This window comes from Hemitrygon akajei, unplaced genomic scaffold (assembly GCF_048418815.1).
Source record: "Hemitrygon akajei unplaced genomic scaffold, sHemAka1.3 Scf000049, whole genome shotgun sequence".
Lineage (NCBI taxonomy): Eukaryota > Metazoa > Chordata > Chondrichthyes > Myliobatiformes > Dasyatidae > Hemitrygon > Hemitrygon akajei.
In genome coordinates this window covers 6,701,528-6,718,360 of record NW_027331935.1, presented here as the reverse complement: position 1 = coordinate 6,718,360, position 16,833 = coordinate 6,701,528, and the positions used below count along the sequence as shown (strand labels likewise).

General features: G+C 46.8%; 1 long non-coding RNA gene across 1 annotated transcript; it reads left to right on the top strand.

The window, feature by feature from the left end:
- The first annotated feature begins 1,520 nt into the window (after positions 1-1,520).
- On the top strand, positions 1,521-9,026 carry LOC140720997 (uncharacterized). The gene is made up of 3 exons (XR_012097296.1): positions 1,521-1,835; positions 2,703-2,872; positions 8,609-9,026. It is a non-coding gene; the product is annotated as an uncharacterized lncRNA (long non-coding RNA).
- The last annotated feature ends 7,807 nt before the right edge of the window (positions 9,027-16,833 follow it).

Sequence of the window (16,833 nt, the reverse complement as noted above, 5' to 3'; positions counted from 1 at the left end):
CATGACAAAATGTACTGTATTTTATATACGGTTAATGACATGTTTATAAATTATAGATTGTTACTGACAGAGAATCATATAATTGGAGATCCGCGTGTTATCTAAATGTACTTGCCTGTGATGCTGCCACAAGTCAGTGTTTCTCTGTACCTGTACCTTCCCGTACTTGTGCACTTGGCAATAAATTCAACAGGACCTGAGAAATCTCAGTGAGATTTGATCAGTGATGATCATCTTGGCAGCTCGGTAGGTCGAATGTATGAGACAGTACACTGTTAAATGCAAACCCCTGAACAGTGTTGATGGTCAAAGGGATCTCAGACTCCAAGTTCATCGCTCCCTGAAAGAGACTGCACAGATTGATCGGGTGGTTAAGAAGGCAAATGGCATGGTTGTCTTTATTAGTTGAAGCAGTGAGTTCAAAAGTCGGGAAGTTGTGTTGCAGCTGTTACGAGCCTGCGGTCGTACTGTGACTGTTTCTTTAAGAGCGCCGGCGTGAGGAGGCGGGACTATGACGTCAGTCACAGGCTGACAGCGCTAACTGTGGATTAACCATGAGAGAGAGAGAGAGCGATTTGCAGACAGGCAGTCGGCCATTCTAAAGAGAGAGAGAGAGACTGGAAAAGCTGATAGCTTCAGTTAGTCGCAGCTGAGGCTTGGAACTCTCCTCTGCCCACAAGAGTGGGTTGATCATCGGTACACGGAACCACAACGAATGTGTGTGGCTGTCACTTAGTATAATCCATTGGAATGGATTGTGGAATATCTTGGCGGACCGCTTGTGATAACCATTGCCAGGGTATGTTGTGTGGCAACCCCGGGTAGACTGTATTCCTGTGACAGGTCACTTTCGCTGATAACTCGTAAGTGGACAGATTCAAAGGATAAGAACTTCGTCGACGGTTATTTTGAAGTAACGGCCTTTTCTCTACGTTTCACCCTGGATTACAAATATCTCTCTCCCATCATTTATTCCGGGGATTACTGAACTTTCCTACTTTACCATCACAAGACTCTGAGCTTTGTTGCCTCAGGCTCGATAGATTGGGAGTTATATTTACACAAAACACTGTTACCTTTCCTTTATTTCGTTAAGTTACTGTAAGTAGATACTAATAAAGACATGGTTTAACATCAAAACCAGACTCCAGTGTGAACTCTATTGCAGCTGGTTCGTTTCTCAAACGTTACAGTTCGTGACACAGCTTTATAAAACTAGTTAGACCACATCTGGAGTATTTCATACAGTTCTGGTCGCCCCCATTCTTGGAAGGATGTCGGGGCTTTGGAGAGGGTGTGGAAGAGGTTTACCAGGATATTGCCTGGATTAGAGGGCATGAGCTATAACGAGAGGTTGGACAAACTTGTGTTGTTTTCTCCAGAGCGGCGCAGGCTGGGGTGAGACTGGATGGATATTTATAAGATTACGAGAGGAGTAGATACAGTGAACAGACGATATAATTTTCCTGCGGGTTGAAATGTCTGACACATTTAGGGTGAGAGGCGATGTGAACGGCAAGTTTGCTTCTTTACAGAGTGATGGGGAGCTGGATTTTTCTCTGGGGGTGTGAGACCCCACGCGTCACGTGATATCGTCTGCCCCTCCCATTTAACCGCAGATGGGCAGTATCTGGGCGTCTGCGTCCGAGGCCCCGCCCTCCTAATGACGCAACAATTACTTCGCGCATGCTCACAGTCTACAGGCGGGCGGTGTGCTCGCTTCCACAGTGCTGAAGTGCATCTGCTCCGGGATCGGCAAAGGGTTCCCGCCTCCTGGGTGGGGAGCCGGGGGTCGGGGTCACTGTCTGCGGGCCGAAGATATCACTTTCCCATCGGTGAGTACTGAGAGCGATCCCGAGCGGGGAGATCTGATGTTGGCCAAGAGCTCCGAACCGAGGGCCAATTTCTCATTTAGTACCCAGTTATCTGGGCTCGTCAGAAATGTGTCGGCTTCACTGAATCTGCATTGAGTGATCCAAACCAGGAGCCCAGGCTGTCTATTTCCACAGAATTGAAACGGACGTCCCGCGATCAGGTCACGTGAGGCTGTGCGCCGCAGATCTGCTCCGCCTTTCCCTTTGTGACGGACGATCACGTGGTGTGTGCCCACCGTCCGCGGATGGATGGTGATGCGGGATGGTGGGGGAAGTGGAGGGATGTATGGTGAAGTAAACCTACCGAATGCTGAAAAGCCTAGATACAGTGGACATGGAAAGTTTGCGATTGACAGCACAGTGTCAGAGTAAAGATGCTTCCCTTTAAAACTGAGATGAGAAAAATTTCTTCAGCCAAAAGATGGCTGATTTGTGGAATTTGTTGCCACAGAGGTTGGTTGAGGCTGCCATTTGGGTATATTTATGACAGATATTAATATACTCATGATTGCTAAGTAGCTTCAGGGTACCAGGAGCAAGGCAGGAATATGGTGTTGGAATAAATCTCAGCCATGGTTGAGTGGTGGAGCAGACTCGATGGATCGAATCACCTAATTCTGTCCCTACATCTTATGTCTTACAATGACTGAATGATGACTCCTTCCTATCCCATATCAGGTTTTGTGACGTGTCAGGGACAGATTTGTTCACTGAGATCGTTATATTTGTCTTCAATGTTTAGATTTCAGTGAGCAGAAATATTTTGTTCTCCTTTGTATTGTTAACATGCTTCATTATCTTTCATGTTATAAAAGTTATATGTTAAAGTTATACCTGCGGTGAGAGATTTATTGGAAGAAAAACCCACAAATGGAAGCAAACCACAACTGAAGACGAGGGAACAGCAACAAGTGAACCAGCCCGAGGACTGAGAGAACCAACTGGAGAGAAACCCTTCTGAGTCAGAGTTTCCATTGATTCAGTCAGGAGAAAATTTGGTGAGTCACATTTACTCAAATACTGGTCCTTTAGACATCACAGAACTGTACAAAGGAAGGTAGGGAATAATTGGAGTGAGACTGAATGTGCCCAGAAATACCAGTTATGCCTCTATCAGACCCAGTTGCAATCACTCCAGATCTGCTAATGTTCTGTCAGTAGCACAGCTCTTTAAACTCACACACATTCCCTCAGTGTTTGCTAATTCGAAGAGCTTGCATCTTCTGAAGTAGCTTTTGGTTGGTTCTGAGTGTAGAGAGGGAAAGAGGGGTGTTTATATTTACTATCTTGCAAAAAGAAGTAATTGTTTGCAATTACTTGCTGCAAACTCACTACCCATACCCCGTACATTCTCAACCAGATTATTGACATAGATGACAAGTAGCAATGGGTGTTACCCTGGGGAGCTCCAGGAGGCACGGGCCTTGACTCCAATAAACAGCCTCCCATCATCTCCATCTGCTTCCTACCATCGAGCTGTTCCCAGACTCTGGGCTCTGTGACAAACACAATGTTAGCAGCAAGATTAGACAGTGATTAATATAAAGAGAGATTTGTTGCTTCCTGAAAGCTGTCTGATGCAATGGACCAGATCCTCCCTTGCTCACAACGTGATCTGCCCTAGGACCCATCCTCCCAGGTCACACTGTGTCCGATAACCCACATCCCCAACCTCCCTCCACCAGCCAGTAGCCCCACAACTTTCCCACCATTTACCCCACACCCGTACACACAAACAGATTCATGTCACCAACATCCTCTATCACTGCTTGGGGAACCACAACCAACTGATCCTACATTCCAGGCCCAGACTGTCCAGCCGTCTGGCTCCTTCCCGGCCCTTTCCCACACAATCGACCTTCGATTTATGTTGTCATGTACCCAGTAACTGGGTAACCAAACCAGCAGAAATGGAATGATACGTTGGAGTCTGGTGGTACTGTAACTAAAGGTGTTTATTAGTAAACTAAGTAATACAGTATCCAAAATGCAAATATACATATACGACAGGTTAGCAATGATAAATATAGAAGTGTAGGAATAAGAATCAAAACCAAGTTCTATCATAGTCAAGGGGTAAATGAATAGTCCTCAGATAATGCAGAGTTCAGTTCAGTTTGGGTTAAAGTAGTTGCTGTTGTGACGTTGGAGAGAGAGAGAGAGCGAACGAGAGATGAGCGGAATCAGCAGGCAAACCTTCCGTTGTCTTCTTGTTCCTTTGTACTGTTGTGGTAATCGATTATGACCCTTCCGTTCCCGGCTAGACCGTTCTTCAGTGCTGGACTTGTCACCCAGGTGAGGACGGACACACACACAAGCCCCTACCGGCCTGCCTTCACACACTGTGAGCTTCAGACTGATTCCCCCAAATCGACCCTCCAAGCCCCCACCTTCCTGTGGGTGCACAACACTCGTTCAGTGTCCAGTGGCGTGTCTGCCTGTGTCTCAGCAGACTCGTCTTTTATCTCCCCAGCCGGGGTTCCAGCCATCCATCAGCTGATCATGTCCATCAAACTGGCCACTCCCTCCTGTCTCAGCAGGCACCTGACATCACTCTGCTGTGTCAGCAAGGATTCACTCAAGCAGGCAAAGTCCTTGGGAGTAAAGTCAACAATCAGCGAAGAAGCCATAATTTTAAATCCTTGTGTCTCTCTCATTATCAGCATGTGCAGCATGGTGCCTCTCCCCATCTTTATCCCTCCCTCTCGTTAGCAGCATAGTTCACGGGGGGCCAACTCTGGACCCCATCTCCCCATGGTTTTCTCATCACACATAACAATGTAAACCCGAGATCAGCTCCTTCCTCATCGCCGCCCAACCAGGCTCAGAGCTCGTTAAGGAGCCTCGTGTGTGGTACCTTGTAAAACATATATGTCAAACTCAAGGCCCGCGAGCCAAATCCGGCCCGCAGTGGAATTATCTTTGGCCCGTGAGATAATATCTAATTACTATTAAAGCTGGCCCCAGTAATCGAAGCGCCTATGGCGTATGATATAGCTAATGCTGAGTTTATTCAGGTACCAGGTTTTCAGGGCTTTTAGAGTTTATTCGGCAGTCTTCTTCATAAGAAACGGAATTTATAAAGTGAAACACTTTGTAGTTATAGCAGAGACTGAGACACATGAGAGCAGGCTGAAAAAAAAAAGATGCAACGAAAGCTGCGTTCGCACGTGACCGACTGATCCGGCCCGCATGAAGCTGCATTTTGCTCAATCCGGCCCGTGACCTAAAATGAGTTTGGCACCCCTGTTAAAAGGTCTGAAAATCCAAGTGCAAAATATCAACCAACTCTCATTTGTCTACCCTGCTTATTATTTCTCAAAGCATTCCACCAAATTCATCGGGCAAGATTTTCCCTTGCGGAAACAATGCTGACTCTGGCCTATTTTATCTTGTGCCTCCAAGTACCCCAAACTCACATCCTTAACAATCAACTCCAACATCTTTCAAACCACTGTCAGTCTAAGTGGCCTATAGTTTCCTTTCTTCTCCCTCTCTCCCTTCTTGAAGAGTGGAGTGGCTTTTGCAATGTTCCAGTCTTTCAGAACCATTCCTGAATTTAGTGATTCTTGAAGGATCATTAGTAATGCCTCCACAATCTCTCCCGCCACCTCTTTCAGAACTGTGTGTGTAAACCATCTGGTCCAGGTGACTTATCTGCCTTCAGATCTTCAGTTTCCAAAGAACCTTCTCTCTCCTTGTGGTCCCTTCTGTACAGGTCCCACCTTCCCTGGAAGAGAGCCATGGAACCAAAAATCCTATCCCCCCCCACATGCCTGATGTCATGCATGGGTTTGCTACACCGGGGTCTAACATCATGTGTGTGGTACCTTACATATGTGGGTTATTCTCGTGGTTGTGCAGTTTAATCTTTATTCCGTTCAGACAAGGGAGTGAGATCCAGTGTCACGTCCTCTCATTGTGGGCGGGCATTTTTTCATTCACTCCATTCCACTGTTAAAACTTGCCGAAGTGCAGCCAATGTTTCGAGGTATATATCCCTATTAATGCAAGAAGGAAGCTGAGGAATTCCTGAGGAATAATCAGTTTGCTTATAACAGCAGAATGGAAAATGTCCCTGGGCCTGGTGGTATGTTTTCTGTTTTTGTGTTTTCATTTATCTTCGACCCGATGGGTGGTTGAGAATTGAGAATGTCTGGTCTGGAGTTCTGGGAATCTTTAATTATGTTGCCTGATTTACTGAGGCAGCAGGAAGTATAGAGCGAGTCCATGGAGGGGAGGCTTGTTTCCATGATGTGCTCAGTGAAGTCCACAGTTCTCTGCTATTTCTTGAAGTCAGCAGAAGAGAGTAGCCACACAAAGGTGTGATGTATCCGGATGGGAAACTTTTTATGGTGTAAACTTCAATTCGCCGGATCAATAACCACACCACAATCAGTTCATTATATTTTTCACGAGTTCACTTTATTCTTTTCCATGAATCATGGGAAGTTCACATCTGCAGATGTACCGGGCTGTCCACACCACTTTCTACAGGGTCCTGCGATTGAGGGAAGTACAGTTCCTGTACCAGGCAGTGATGCAGCCAGTCAAGATGCTCTCAATTGTCTCCCTGTAGAAATCTCTTAGGATTTGGGGCCCATACCAAACTTCTTCAACCATCTGAGGTGAAAAACACAGCTGGTATGTACAGACCATTTGAGATCCTTGGTGATGTTTATGTTGAGGAACTTAAAGCTGTTCACCATTTTAACCCCAGGTCCATTGACGTCAATAGGGGTTAGTCTGTGTCCATTCCTCCTGTCCTCCACAATCAGCTCCATTGTTTTTGTGCCAATGAGGAAGAGTTTGTTCAGACCAGTCAGATGTTGTTCAGACCTCAGATGGAGTCAGCAATCAAATGGTTGAGCATGGTGTGATGAATGTGCTGAGCTGTGTATATCACAATGCAAGAAGCATCGTAGGAAAGCCAGATGAGCTCAGGACAGGGAATTATGATATTGTAGTCAGTACTGGGACTTGGTTGCACCCAACAGTCTGAGGGATTTAGAGGAACAAATTTCCAGAGAGATCGCAGACCATGCCAAGAAACAAAGGTTGATTCAGTAAGTGATTTTAACTTTCCAGATATTGTCTGTGACTTCCATACTGTAAAAAGACTAGATGGGGTAGAGTTTGTCAAATGTGCCCTTACTCAGTAGGTAGGATTCCCGACGTAGAAGTGTGCAGGAAGCTGTTAGGAAATGATCCAGGGCTGGTGACAGAAATTAGTGATCATAATGCCAGGAGATTCAAAGAAAATATGGAAAAAGAGAGGTCTGGATCATGGGTTGAGATTCTCAATTAGAGAAAGGTCAATTCTGTGGTATCAGAAAGGATCTGACAAGTGTGGTTTGGGACAGGCTGTTTTCTGGAAAAGGAGTACTTGGTAAGTGGGAGGCCTTCAGAAGTGAAATTTTGAGGGTGTTGAGTTTGTACATGCCTGCCAAAATAAAGGTTGCATGGTAACTGGTGCAGGGAACCTGGGTTTTTAAGAGATATTGAGGCCCTGGATATTTTGTTCCTCTAAATGCCTCAGACTGTTGGCTGCTACCAAGACTCGTTAATGACTACAATATCATGATTCCACGCACTGAGCTCATCTGACTTTTTTTAGTTGTCTTCTGTTGGTTTCCAAAAGCTTCCCAATAATTTTTCTCTTTTGTTTGCCCTCTCTTTGGCTTTTATGTTGGCTTTGGCTTCTCATTTTAGCCACAGTTGTGTCCTCCTGCCTTTCCAATGCTTTCACTTCCTCGGATGTATCGATCACTCAGCTCCCGAATTGCTCCCAGAAACTCCAGCCATTGCTGCTCCGTTGTCCCTCCTACCTTTTCCCTTCCAAACAAGTTTGTCCAGCTTCTCTGTCACAGAAACCTACAGAAGTTCAGTATGGAAACAGGCTACTTGGCCCATCTAGTCAATGCTGAAAAAGCATTTAAGCTGTCTAATGCTTAAATGGTGAAACTGAGCTCATATTCATCACTCATGCTGACATCTCATTCCACACTCTCACAACTATTTCAGTGAAGAGCTTTTCTACACGCTCCCGTTAAATTTTCACCTTCGCCACTTACCCATGACCTCTGGTTATCATCGCATCCAACCTCAGTGGAACATGCTGCTTGCATTTACCCTATCTGTACCCTAATAATTTTGTATACTTGTAACAAAACCTCAAAGCAATGTCTGATTCCCTTGTTTATGTTTAGAGCATATTTTAGGTGAAAAGATGATGAGGGGCATTCATTGTGTGTATCGCCAGAGGCTTTTTCCCCCAGGTCTAAAGTGGCTAACATGAGGGGCATAGTTTTAAGGTGCTTGGAAATAGATACCGAGAGTATGTCAGGGGTTAGTTTTTTTACACAGAGAGTGGTGGGTGCTTGGAATGAGTACCGGCTATTTGTGTGAGAGTGTTTCAGTTACTGTGGGGCCAGGCACCCATGCAGCTCAGTGGGAGCAGGGAATAACACCAATGGAGAGAGTCAAAGTGAGCCAGGTCACAGATTGGAGATGTTAGAAATGCCCCATTCTCATAGAGACAGGAGGAGCATCAGAGAATTTGATGGTCATTCTAGATACCAGCACTGTGCCCAGTTAGAAGATGACTTCTCTCTCCAACTTGGGTTGAAATTCACTGAAACGTTGTGAAGCCATATCACACCTTGACGAGTCAAGTGATCTCATCTGAAATGTTGTCTGACACCCATTGATGGACTTAGTAAATCTTTTTACAGGTTGAAAATGATGAGGAATTTGTCAACTGGAATCTCAAACATATCATGCCAGTTTTGCTGTCTCTGACCAGATATTTACGAAGTGGAGCAAGGGATTCACTTCATCTTCCTTCCTGTTCAGACTGTGGGGAGGGATTCACTCGATCATCTGACTGACTTCTACGCCCGTTATTTTACATGGGGGAACCCATTCACCTGCCCAGACTGTGGGAATGGGTTCAGTTGGTCGTCTCAACTGAAGGTACATCAGCAAGTTCATACAGGGACAAGGCCATTCACCTGTTCTGTGTGAGAGAAGGGATCCAGTCGGTCTTCCCACCTGTGGACACACCAGTCGGTTCACACTGGGCAGAGGCTGGTCATCTGCTGAATTTGTGGGGCTCACCGGAGAATGGCTCACCGGAGAGTTCACACTGGGGAGAGGCCGTTCACTTGCTCGGACTGTGGGAAGGGATTCAATTCCTCATCCCAACTGAAGGTACATCAGCGAGTTCACACTGGCGAGAGGCCATTCACCTGCTCAGACTGTGGGAAGCGATTCACTTGCTCATCCCATCTGAAGGTACATCAGAGAGTTCACACTGGGGAGAGGCCATTCACCTGCTCAGACTGTGGGAAGGGATTCACTTGCTCATCCCAACTGAGGGTACATCAGAGAGTTCACACTGGGGAGAGGCCATTCACCTGCTCAGACTGTGGGAAGGGATTCACTCAGTCATCTCAACTGAAGGTACATCAGCGAGTTCACACTGGAGAGAAGCCGTTCACATGCACAGACTGTGGAAACGGATTCACTCGGTCATCTGACCTAATGGTACACCAGCTAGTTCACACTGGGGAGAAGCCGTTCTCCTGCTCAGACTGTGGGAAGGGATTCACTCGGTCATCTCAACTGAAGGTACATCAGAGAGTTCACACTGGAGAGAGGCCATTCACCTGCTCATACTGTGGGACAGGATTCACTCAGGCATCCTCCCTGATGAAACACCAGCGAGTTCACACCGGGGAGCGGCCATTCACCTGCTCGGACTGTGGGAAGGGATTCATTTGCTCATCTAACCTGAAGTCACATCAGCAAGTTCACACTGGTGAGAGGCCATTCACCTGTTCAGACTGTGGGAAGGGATTCATTCGGTCGTCGTACCTGATGGCTCACCAACGAGTTCACATAAGGGAGCGGCCGTTCACCTGCTCAGACTGTGGGAAGGGATTCCCCTGCTCATCCCAACTGAAGGTACATCAACGAGTACACACTGGCGAGAGGCCATTCACCTGCTCAGACTGTGGGAAGGGATTCCCTTACTCATCCCAACTGAGGGTACATCAGCGAGGTCACACTGGCGAGAGGCCGTTCACCTGCTCAGACTGTGGGAAGAGATTCACTCAGTCATCTGAACTGAAAGTACATCAGCGAGTTCACACTGGCGAGAGGCCATTCACCTGCTCAGAGTGTGGGAAGGGATTCACTTGCTCATCCCAACTGAGGGTACACCAGCGAGTTCACACTGGGGAGAAGCCGTTCACCTGCCCAGACTGCGGGAAGGGATTCACTTGGTCATCTCAACTACAGAGACACCAGCGAGTTCACAGTGGGTAGAGGCTGATCACCTGCTCAGACCTTGGGAAGCGATTCACTCAGTCATCTAGGCGTATGTAACTCTTGCTTCGGCTAGCAGCTTAATGTAGGGGTGATAGCCCCCAGCCCGGCCAAACTTGTGAAATCTCGTTTGGGTGGATGCTGTGTGATGTGTCCCCTGTTACAAATCAGTTCCCCGAAATTACAAACAGTACACAATGTGCGATTAAATGATTGAGCTTTATAATTCTTACTTTGACTATAGGGTTAGTAAAGTAAACAAAGAAAAAGGGCCCGCTCTCTCCATTCACGTCTTCTCATCTCTCCCTAGCGAAAGACCACAAATTCTCTCTTCCAGACTCACAAGAAAGAATGTTTCTCTCATTGGATAGCCCCACACTCCAAAACCCTGTTATCTCTAGTCTTAACCTAAACATTGCTGCTGCAGAGAAACCATTACCTCAGCAGTGAAACATTACAGAGAGGCCATTACATGAGCAGTGAAACCTTGCAGCATGTTACACTTGTGACACACTACCGGGTTCACACTGGGGAGAAAGTTTCAATAAGCTGCATGCTGGATATTTGTCCATCACCGTTGCTGAATGCAATTTCGAGAGTGACTGTCGGTGCTGAACTCTGCAATTATTGCTGCTGCTCACCACACCCAGTTCTGCACCCTGGTCACTGGGAATGGGAGGAGTTTCTTCTTTCACCTTTAATGGGACTGGTGTTTAATATTCTGAATCTGAAACAAATAAATCAGTTTATTTTAAACTCTGTCTCCGGTACTTAATTGAATTTATAACACACCTAGTGTACAGTAGTGAGTCAACTCTGGCCAGCTAGACCCTGCCAGTGATTCAGTTCCATGACAGTCCTTTTAAATCCTCCCCTGTACAGCCAAAACAGCATGGTTTTCCTCTTCCCAGACAGATCTCTTGGAATTTTTTGGTGAAATAAGGAAGGTGGTGTGTGTTGTTTATTTGGATTTTCAGATGGTTCTGAACAAGGTGCTGCAGCTGAAGCTGCTTAACAAGACCACAGCTCATGGTATTTGATGTCTCTGTGCTGCTCCCGCTGGAGTTTAGAATTATGGGCGGGTTTCCTGACTACTGTGAAGCCAAGATAGAGAGCATGTTTCCCATAACGCGTAGCCCAGGACCAGGGGTACACCCTCAGACTACAGGGAAATCAATTCATAAGAAAGAGGAAGACTTATGATATTATGTTTATTCAACATGGCCATGACTGATCTATGCTTCTGTGTCTATCCCCCTCTATCTCCACCTAAAATGTACCCAGTCAGCCGCCTACACTCAGCTAGATAGACACTTCACTGATACTAAAGGAATTTACATGGAAGATTTAGAATTTTAGAAATTTCCATATGTCTCCATTTAAAATGAGTGGCCCTTTTCGATCCCTGTCAGTTTCTCTCTCACTGATCAATATGTCCCTTTCCCTCGTATATCTCCCCCGTCTCAATCCCTGGTTTCTATCCCAGCTTAACTCCCCATCTCTCTTCCCTCTCATATTCCCTCCAATCTCTCTCCTCCGTCATTCTCTCCCATGCCTCTTTCTGCCCCTCACTTGCTCCCCGTTTATTTCTTACCCACATCCATCTCACTCTTCCCGCAATTCTCTCCCCTCACTGGTTGTTGCCACCATCTCTCTCCCCTCTGTTTCTCAGCTCCAACACTTCCCTGCCAGCTCTCCTCAGTCTTGCTCACTAACACTCCTAGTCTCTCGATTCTCTCTCCCTCTTTTTCACAACCACCACTCAGCCTGTTCTCTCCTCCCTCCAACCCTCCCTCCCCCTCTTTCTCTATCTCTTCCTCCCCCTTCTCTCTTTCTCCCTCTTCCTCTATCTCTCTGTCACTTTCTCTCCCTCCTCTGCTTCATCCAACTCCAAACGCCAGTATGTTCCGAAGTCACCAAGGCTACTTATCTTGTCGATGTCACTGTCGCATATTGAAAGGGACGGGTTGCTATCCTGCAGTGAGCACGGGCTGAGATTCAGTGTCGGGGTGGGTGTGTGGTTTGTAGACAGAAAGGGGAGAAGAGAGGTGAGAGTGAGCGGAAGTTGGGGTGACTGGAGTAGGAGAGGGAGGTGAGGAAGTGGGAGAGGATGTATTAGGATAAGAGGGGAGAGGAGGAAATGGAGAGTGAGAGAAGACGGAGGAGAAGCAGAGAGGAAGGTGTGCTGAGAATTGAGAGGAGGGTGAAGGGTAGGGAGAAAGGGAGTGGAAGATAAAGTGAGTGCACTATGGAGAGGAGCAAGCAAGATGTTGAGGGAGCTGCACACACAGTGTTGAGGGAGTCCCATTCCCTCTGTCCTACTCACTGTAACTCTTCTAAGGTTGTATTTTCATCAATGAAAACAGGATTCAACATGCTGCGAGCATGTACTATTCAGAACTGAAATGAAAGCTCAGACCAGAAAGATGAAGAAATGATCACAATCGAGCAGTTATACCCTCTGGGGTGGTTACATGGCCTAAGATGTCTTTAGGAGCAAATAACACTTGCCAGGGGGACATTAAAGAATCTTGGTGGGGCGATAAGCTGCCTCTAACTTAAGGCATCAGATCTGACCGACCATTAGTAGAGCAGGCACTTCCAAAAAAGGTGGTGGCGCTGGGACACAGGAAGAAGCATCGCACTGCAGGCCTTGAGCATTCGTCATCACAAAGCGTCTGACACTTGGCGATCTCGTCCGACCTTACTTCCTTGGCAGACGTTGTTGCAGATGCATAAGTTCGCGATGGGGTACTGGACTGTTCTCGACTCGCGGCACTGGGGCTAAAGTAGGTTGGGAAACTCTGCTAAAGAGGATTGAGTTAACCAATGGATGAGCATAACCGTCCACGGGTGAGATCCACCATCTGAGCAGACGAGGTGTCAATGTGAAGCGTCTGAGGATAGGCTCAAAACTGGAGATCTCTTCTCAGAAGCTGAGTGGTTCCTTGTGTCAATAGAGGACCAGGCGGTTGACACAAAAATAACAAACATGCACTTTGAAAGAGTAATAAATTCAAGACGAAGTGTTGCTCCTTTCTCAGGCTCTAAAGCAGAATATGCCATTTGATTGCTCACGCAGTCGCCATCAAGTGGCAAGCATCATTCATTCAAAATCAGGAAGGAAGGTGACATTTCTCCCTGGAGTAGGAATTTGGGTGTTCCATGGAAATTTGCACAATTATGAACCAAATCCAGGAGTTCTGTAGTGTTAATCATTTCTCCACAACAGCTTTATCTGATACCAAGGACAAGTGCGAGATTTACTGTAAGCTCCTTAGACTGGTGACTTTCTTTTTCATTTCATCCTGACGCAAAAGACTGAAGTAACAAATGAGATGCAATTTTGCTGATTAGGTTTTAAATACCCTTGGATGCTCTCCCGCTTTATCATTAATGACAGGGTTGTGACGGTGACAGGGCTGGAATATGCTGGGCAAATAAACAGAAAAGGTAAGGTGAGATAGAAGGTGGATCTCGCGGGCTGAAGGTGTGAATGTGTGTTTGCCTGTGTTGTCCTCTCTCGGGCTCTAAACCAGTTTTATTCTCTCCGCTGTCATGTTCTTCGGTGACCGTCCATTCTGCAGTGTCCAGATGAAAATCACGGCAACCGCCTCTGAGAAGAGGTTAGATATTTTGTTTGTTAATTAGTTGAATGGGAGTAATGACGTTAGAACAGTAGTAAGACAGTCATATCCCACCCACCTGGGATCCGTATAGTATCCCGTCTTTGGAACGCAGTCTCCAGGTATATTGTCAATCACTTTCACAGGTTGCAATATAAGAAGTCGGACACATAATTCAAACAGACCAGAACACTGGTTGTTATCAGAACCACAGACGCAGTTTTCCCGGTGCAATACTTTACTCTCCACCTCTGGCAACAGATGACGACAAACCGATCAAAGGGAAAGCTGACAGTGGACCAGACAGAGGAGTCTGTGGCTGTCTCTGTCAGGGCAGCAATCACACTGCATACGGGGGTGATGGCCAGGTAAGTCCTAGGGAAGTAATAATAACTGAGCGGCCACAGTATCACCACCAAGACAACGGTCAATAGATCCACCGTTGTCACGGCCACCAGGTAGCGAGTGGTGCAGGTGGAGAGGCCGCACATTCCCCGGGACAGGATCACAATCGCCACTAAATTCAGGAATCAATGAATTACTCTCTCACGTTCTGTGGGGCAGAGATAAGCTGTAAAGAGAGAACAGTCAAACCTGGCGGGCGCTCATTACTGGAGGTTTTAGAGGCGTAAATCGTGCGTCGCAGACTCCACAATGGTGCGCAAGCAGGGAGAAAGGTTACATACTCGGTACTGCAAGAGGAGCAAGATTTGGGAATGAGGCACTGTCAACTGATCGCCAAGAGAGCTTTACGACCGATGTGTAAAGTTTGGATACATCTGTACTTCCTTGATATCCTGGCACTCATCGCATGTCACTACGCCCCGCTGCCTCTGAGGTTGTCCATTTACAACGTTCAAAGTTCGTAGCACATTTACTTCCTCTGTTCGCAGGCATCCATCTCCTTTTCGACTCCCGTTTGTCACCTGCCCCCACGGGCCCAGCTGGGTTCGCTGCTTTCAAATTCTGCAAATACATTTGGATGCGGTTCCTTCAAACTATGACAAGGGATCAGATCAGGAAGTTCGCATTTTCTTTTTATTTGCACATTCTTCCTGACCTGCTCCGAATTACAGAAGCATTATTCCAAATGGTTCGATGTTTATATTTCCAGACCAAAGTATTGCATGTACTTTACCCCGTCAGGCATCTAATAGACACCTCTGGTTGGCGAAACCCCTCTTCACTGATAATAAGGCGTGGAAACAAACCCTTGTAAACAAAAACGCACAGCGACACGATTTGAATTTTCAAAACTCCCGATGGTCCGAGATTGAACACACAAGTGAATCTCATCAGGGTTTCGCTTTCCGCGTTCTCTTCAACCTTGTAGCATTTTTTCAAACACAGCACAATTACGTTCAATTTTAAATTAAAGCATCTTGAACTATTGGTGCGGGAAAAAAAAAACTGCCGTAGCCCTGGATGGTGCCGACCGTGCTGGAGAATTGGAGTTTATTTTGATAAAATAAACTCGTGCTGGAGAATTGGAGTTTGATAAATCAAAGCTACCTGTCATGTCCACAAACTATATCCATCTTTCCGATGCACCATATATCCTTGGGCGTTCAGCTCTCAATGGCTGCCATTCTTTAGCTAAGTTTCAGAGATGGCCACATCCTCATATTTGCCAATTAGTAGCTGAATTTAAAGATCGTCCGTTTTATTTCTTATGTTGCGTGCATTCTACTGCAACACTTCCATTCCAGTATTTGTTGCTTTCTGATTTAACTGCACCACGCCTCTTTTGCCCTGTAACTCATCCCACTGGCTGTGATTATGCCTCATCTCCTGCCTTTCATTTCTATCATCTCTGTTGCACGCTATCTGTGACTTATTTCTGTTTTCCCCTTCCTAACGCCTATCACTCCGGTTCCCATCCACCACCCCCCCTCCCACCCCTTACAGCTCAATTAAGTGCGCCCGCGATGGTATTGGACCTCTTTGGGTTCAGGTGTAATCCGTCCTTTTCGTACAGGTTGTACCCCCCGCAGAACATGTCCCAATGATCCAGGAACCCGAAACCCTGCCCCGTACACCAGCCTCAGCTACTCATTAACATGCCTGATTGTGCTATTCTCGAATCGTTAACACGAGGTACAGGCGGCAATCTCGAGGATACTACGCTGCAGATCCTGCTTTCCAACTTCCTTCCCAACTCCATGTATTCTCTCGTCAGGACCTCCTCCCTATTTCTACCTATGCCATTGGTACCAACGTGTACCAAGACTTCTAGCTGTTCACCCTCTCCCTTCAGAATACCCTGCACCCGATCCAAGACAACCCGTACCCTGGCACCTGGATGGCAACACAGTATGCGGGTGTCTCTGTCAGGTTGACAGAATCCCCTGTCTGTTCCCTCACGATGGAATCCCCTGTGAATGCCGCATTCCTCATATTCCTCTTTCCCTTCTGCACCACGGGACCACGCTCAGTGCCAGATCGCTGTGATCGTCCTCTGTCAGGTCACTTTCTCCATCCGCATGCAAAACAAGATAACGATTACTGAGCGGGGTGGCCACAGGTGTGCTCTCTACTATCTGAGCACTTTCCCTCGCTCCCCTAACGGTCACCCAATTATCTAACTCCTGGAGCCTCAGGGTGACAAGTAGCTCCTCTCTATCTCCTGTTCACTCTCCCTAATAAGCTGTAGTTCATCGAGCCGCAGCTCCAGATCCCTAACAGACTCTCGGTGCACCTGGCGTAGATGTGGCCATCTGTGGGACTGGAAGATTCCCAGTATTCCCCCATCCGACACGCAGAGAGAAATACTACCCTTACCGCCATGCTCTCTATTCCTCAAAAACAAAAATCATATCTGGGTATATCTGTAACCGCTTCACGCTCCGCCCCTGTTTCTCCTTCTATGACATCCATCTCACACTCCTCCCCCGGTGCTCCACCCTAGGCATTCCCAAAATCCTTTCCTCCCGCCAGTTTCAATGGGTCACTATTACGAACACGTCTACCCCCCGCCATCCGGTTCCTAAATAGGCATTAAA